A 6,177-nucleotide genomic window follows, 5' to 3' on the forward strand; every position below is an offset into this window, starting at 1 on the left:
CACTTTAAGAGGTGGAAAACAAAGGATAAAAGCCAGTACATTGAGCACTTTAGCCAACAGAACTGGGAAAATCTTCCTGAGCTCGAGAAAAAACAGCATGAACGAATGAACTGTCAAGGTTGTGCTGTACACCACTATTCTTTTCAGTCTTTATTTCCATCATGGGGAAAAAATAATTCTTTTAATTTACAGCAGGCCATAAAAAAAAAGCAGAATCATGTTTTAAGGCCTTCAAATGCTGCAAATGTGAAACCCACATTAAAGGCTATTAAACAAGCAGCAACCAAAATCTATGAAGACATCAATGGTCCATTTCAAGAAATTTTTGGCATGTCCTTAGCAAAAGCACAGACAAAGACTCCTGAGCTGTGTTTACAAGAAAAAAAATCTCAAGCTGAACTACGGAAACAACGAAGGGAAAAATTGAGGACTGAGAAGAAGCAAATAGAGGAACAATGGTCAAACCGGGACTGTGACACCATGCTGGCCACACGGCAGACATACAGGCAGCGACAGGAACAGCGTCTTGCTCTATTCTTTGAAACACCAGAGGATGCAGAGAATAGATGTGCCAAATGGAAAAGCTTAGAAGACCAGGGCCTCCTTAAAAGAAAGCGTCACTCGCCAAAGCCAGAAGATCTGCAGTTTGACAAGGATGGGCTTCTGCAAGAAGTTAAAAAAATGAAGGATGGAGAGAGGGTTAGCATTATATTTTAACTGGTATTTATTGTAAGTTTACTTTGCTAGAATGGATTCAAGTTATGTATTAGCAGAGCTCAACCAGACAAGCAATAGAAAATTAATTCAATTATTGATTTAATAAATCATAACATACACTTAAGGACTCTCAATAGTCTCAACATTCTATATATGACCATATCATATATTTAAAAAAAGTGGACTAAGCATTTAAATCAGTGTACCAATTTAATGCAGTATACATTTAGAACAAGAAGTTGATTTTTGTCCATAAACTTATCTAATCCCTAGATTTGTTTTTTCCTGTAAAGATAAATTACTCTGAACTTGCCCGCCAATATGGAGTGATGCAGCAAACAAAGTTGGGGAACATGGTTGTGAAAGAGTTCTTAGAAACCAACCATGTACAACTCTCCAGATTGAAACAGTTTCGGGAAAAAACTCCTGCTGCCAGACGGAGGCTGAACCGAATGCAGGGTGGAGAGATATCAGTGCCACTACCACGCACAAATGATCAAATAAGGGAAACATTAAGGGTAGGAAGTGTTTTGTAACGTTTGGGACATCGATTTTATCCATGAAAATAACTAGCATAATGGCTTTTCTATATAGAGTTTAAACCTGATTTGAATCAAGAATATTATATTTAGTGAACAATTGCCTTTTCTAATATTATCACCCCTATTGCAAGCTCAGTCCTTGTTGATTATTGAAACATATTAAGTACATATTGGGATGATTGTTTATTCTAATCATTGATTTCCCTCGTACATCTGTGGGTTTTTCAATACACAACCCTTTATAACAACTCAATCATAAAAAATCCTTGCACTATTATTTGGAAAAATATGGCATTGCATGGAAACCGAGCTGGTTACAGATTAGCCATGCCAAAGGCTTATATGCAGCTGTTAAGAAAGTCAATGAATGAAGAATATACTACATAATTATATTACATACCAGTATTTCACTTTATTTGCAGAGTAAAATTGAAAGTGGAGAGTACATTCTTGGGGAAATGATTGTACCCCAAACATACAAGAAAGTTGTCCTTGATAAAGACGGGACTATCAAGACAGAACTGTTCACAGTATCAGGCCGAAAAATACCGCTGTCAGACATCCGAGACAGAACACTCAAGCAACATGAAAAGTTAGGACTCATGCATGCCCGAACCGATGAAGATTATGCTGCTATGACCAAAGAACAAGTTAAAAAAAGGATTGCACAACTAAATGAACATACTAATTGCCCTGAAACTGCAACTTTGGATGACTTGAAGAACTATTTGAAACGTGTTGAGAGGACAAGACATCTTATGGTCTGGGCAGACAACGCGACCCTTTTAAACCATGGGTATCTGTTATTGACTGTGAATGCTGTGTACGACGAGGCACTTTACTTCACAAATAAAGAAATGGAAGACCAAGGAAAAGGAAATATTGATGTACAGTCGCTTGTAGAACGGCCACAAGTTTACATCCTGGCAAGATGTGGATCAGCAGAAGCTGAACAAATAGCATATATAAATACCAGGAAGGCATGTTTGGAAGGCATGAAAAACAAAGTGGTGACATCAAATGGAGTTCAAATCACAGATGTCATGAGACTTTTTCATGGTGATGGCCCACAGCAGGAATTTGAGAGTGGTGAACAGAAGGGTGGAAATGCTGGTTGTTCGGGCTGCAGTGGTGATGCTAGAAAGTACAAGTATTTATCTGTTTCACTTTCTAAACCCTTCTTATCACTAACAGATCGTTTAAGGAAAGTTATTCAAGGGCCTGCAGGCAAAAAGAAGAGAAATGGGGGCCTCAAACCCTTCAAAAATCTACGCGTGGAAGAGTTAAGAGAGGAATGCCAAGCAAGGGGGCTACCTACAGTTGGCAAGAAGAAGGATCTTGAAGAGACCTTGAAAGAGGAAATGGGGGGAATTCAAAGGGTGCCAGCAATGATGTTCTTTGATCAGGAAAGGACACTGGAAGAAATCAATTTGGGTATTAATTTGAGTTTGTGCTACATAAAAGAAATGCTAACACAGTGACTAAAAGAATGAAATTTGGAGAAAATCGCTTGGTCTGTTTCACTGCATTTAGTGATGTTTAATTACATGTAGCATTAATATTTAAATGATAAGATCTAGGAAATCAATATTTTTGTTAGTAAATGCAAGGGTACTAAGCAGTACAGATTTATACCCTAACACACTTAAAATGTGTGCAGTAAAACTGTTTCAAGCTCTGCAATAGCACACACTAGACACATGAATTGATGAAAATACACAAACAATTATGAACTAAGTCATGGGTCTTGCAGTCAAATTAAAATGTACAAGTATATACACAAAATGTTAACTCTTATGGTTACTTTACAGGAAGCTATGAAGTCTTACCTACAGAACCTCTTCATGATGTGAAAGAGCATGTCTGTAATGTCCTCACTGAACTTCCAGCCCACTTGGAGAGGGATGAAAGTGATCACTTTCAAAGCATCATCGAGTGCACCTTTGCTGATAAAGAGAAACTCCGTGGCTGTGATTATCGCCTAGCAGCTGTCGTCGTGGCTCAGTATCTGAGAGGTAAGGTCAATTAATACTTAATATCCCTGATCTTAATTAACTCTGCACATATACCTTGGCTTTGAAAAATTTTATTTCCCCACTCAGATCTCAAGATTCTACCCGAGCTGTCAGCAAATTTAAAGGTTCTCTTACAAAAGCTGACAGCAAATTGTACAGTCATGTAACTAGAAAAAGTGCAGTCTCAACCTCCATAAAATATAAAAATACAATTTTCATAAAATATATTTATACAATTTTCCGCATAATTGTTAAGATTGTGTTAATTCTCAACAGTAATTCTGACCTAAGTAATCATGATGCCTATTTTAACTTGCATGTACCATTTATTTATTTATTTAATTATTTATTTATTCATTCATTTAACTTTATTATTTTGTATGTGGGTAAAGTAAATACTAAAATACCATACATGTCTATAGCACTGATTTCTAAAATAAATCATTCAAACTTTATGATAATATATTATAAATTATAATCTTCTAATTATAAATATCATGTCATTGCTTTGTAGGAAAAATCAGAGTCAAAGTGCAGTCCTTGCTGGATTCCCTGACTGAACTAAGTAGGCTCCTTTATCTGTCTGCTCAGTCTCGCTCACCAAGACTTGTGCTACGTTTGCACAACACAGCATTTTTGCATGCCATGCTTTGTAAAGAAGTCATTGGCCAACCTCAAATCCTGACTACCCGCAAGTTTTACGGAAGGTACTGGCATTCCCTCACAGCACATGCTGCTAAACAAAACAGAATAATTTCAGGCAAGTCAGCCAACACAGAAGAAGAAGAGAGGCATTTCAACACTCTGCAAGGCATCACAAAGTTAACAAACAGAAGACCTGGTGATGTCATCACACCTAGTCTTGTCCGCCTTCAAGCTGAACAACAGATGGCAGAAACCAGGCAGGGGAATGCAGTGAAAGCCCAAGAATCCCAAATTTCCAAATATTATAAGGCATTACCACCATTTCCCAACTCAATCATACCAAATCGGTATATTGTGAGAAATCCTAAAGAATATCAGGCTCACCTCCAGAGCATAAGTGATTTCCTTATCTGCGGTGAAGGTGTTTGGTGGCAGCAAATTGCCTGCGGAGTGGAGTTTCGGGATGGTCCAGATGAGCTTGATTTCAGACCTCAAGGCCCATCTCTCCACCATTTCAGGTCAAGCAGCCTGGCATTAGAAGAGCAACACCTCAAGCAATGTTGGGAAATCTGCCTGGCCAATGAAGCAACCACAATTCCTCATAGAGTCATCAGGTTGTATGGAGATAATGGTGACTGTGTTCAAGTGATCCACACAAACTTTCTGGTTGATGACAGCGAAGACAGTGATGATGAAGAAAATGAAACTGCAGACAACCCCATGCCATCTACAAGCAATGAACAATGTGAACTTGAACACTGGGATGAAGATACTGAAGAGGAAGCAGAGAGTGTGGAATTGACTGCAATGGAGAATGGAACCTTTCATGATTTGAATGAAGAACCTAGTATCTGTTATGATTCTGTAGATGAAGATGATGGTGCAGATAATCAGGGGCTCCAGATCACAAATGTCTCTTCACTTTCCACTACAGATGAATACCAGCCTCTCGAGAAAAGCAGTTCTAAGCTCCAAAATGTTTCATCAAGAAATGATACTACCATTGCAACTACCCCTGAATTCAAAGAACAACTTCAAAAAGAACGCCACAGAAATTCAAGTGACAAATTTCAACAATCCAGTAAGCAACTTGCCACAAAGCTAAAGCAAAAACATTGCAATAATTTTGGGAGAGACAGATGATGTCTTCTGCTTGCATAAAGCAAGAGAAGATCAGAAATGTCACCCAAAAAGTCATTTTTACAATGAGAAGTACCAAAACCTCCTTTCACGAATGCAGACGAAGATATTGACAACACATACATCATTAAAGAAAGAACATACCACCTGGGAGAGGGAATTCTGTCTAAAGCATGACTTCCATGAGCCGAGTTTGACTGATGTAAAAAAAGACAAGAAACAATACTCTGTCTACAAGAAAATAATTTTATGTGATGAGCTTCTTAAATATTGGGGAGTCACTGTTCATTTGTACTGATTCATGTCGCCTAAAATAATTTGTATAGGCTGGCTTTTACATACACTGTACAAACATAGGCTTGCATGTATGGCATAGATATGACACGCACTGTATATAACACTATCACAAGAAAAGTTTATCAATCCACTTTTAATCTACAAGTATTTAAAAATAGTCCTTTAATAAAATTTTCATTTTAAATATCTTACAAGTCTAATATATTAGACTTTGTCTCAACTGTAACATGAAGTACATATATCGGTAATTTAGTTTCAATATCAGCCATTTATTCCAGCAAATAGCAAAAATTTCAAAACTTAATGGCTCTGTAAATTCCAAGCCAACTCATCCCCCCGGGCAATTGTCAAGTTGTACAATTATGTAAGGTATCCGCAGTGGGTCATTTGCTAGCAAAGAGCTGCCGGCCCGTGGCAGGACATTTGACATAAAGAATTATAAAGCAGTACTCTTTTAAGACAAAGCCCGCTTTATTAGACATCAAAAGGATTAAACCTGAGTAAAGGTTTAACTAAATAAAAACTCGTGCCCCACCACCACAAAAATTCTTGTCTTGTTGATCTTCACGTGCGAGAAAATCGAGGGGGAGGTGAGTATATAGTGTGAGTTGTGAGTTTAACAAAAGGGCATGCAATGGTAAAACAGATCATACTTTTTCTTTTTTAAATATCCACAGTTCTTGGAGAATAAAGACAAACCGCTCAGTTTATCGCTAATAATTATGTTAACAGAAGCTTACCTCGCCTGCCGCGTTCTCTTCCAAAGTACATATTTTGTAAAAACGGGTGATAAATGATTCCTGATTGCTCGACACCAAAGT

At 37.7% G+C, this 6,177-nt stretch overlaps 1 long non-coding RNA gene and 1 pseudogene across 2 annotated transcripts in view; one reads left to right on the plus strand and one right to left on the minus strand.

Annotated features, from left to right (window-relative positions):
* LOC148731339 (uncharacterized) overlaps positions 1 to 5,606 on the plus strand; it is a 5,876-nt pseudogene extending 270 nt beyond the window's left edge. Inside the window, exons 1-5 of the transcript XR_016001884.1 lie at positions 1 to 699; positions 1,011 to 1,235; positions 1,682 to 2,693; positions 3,071 to 3,274; positions 3,789 to 5,606. The exon at positions 1 to 699 is cut by the window's left edge and continues 270 nt beyond it. The product of XR_016001884.1 is annotated as an uncharacterized LOC148731339 (transcript). The remainder of the gene's footprint in view (positions 700 to 1,010; positions 1,236 to 1,681; positions 2,694 to 3,070; positions 3,275 to 3,788) is intronic.
* LOC148731340 (uncharacterized) lies at positions 521 to 6,177 on the minus strand. The gene is made up of 3 exons (XR_016001885.1): positions 6,097 to 6,177; positions 3,089 to 3,267; positions 521 to 663 (listed from the first exon to the last, which is right to left on the minus strand). It is a non-coding gene; the product is annotated as an uncharacterized LOC148731340 (long non-coding RNA).

This window comes from Stylophora pistillata, chromosome 5 (genome assembly GCF_964205215.1).
Source record: "Stylophora pistillata chromosome 5, jaStyPist1.2, whole genome shotgun sequence".
In the NCBI taxonomy this organism is placed as follows: Eukaryota; Metazoa; Cnidaria; class Anthozoa; order Scleractinia; family Pocilloporidae; genus Stylophora; species Stylophora pistillata.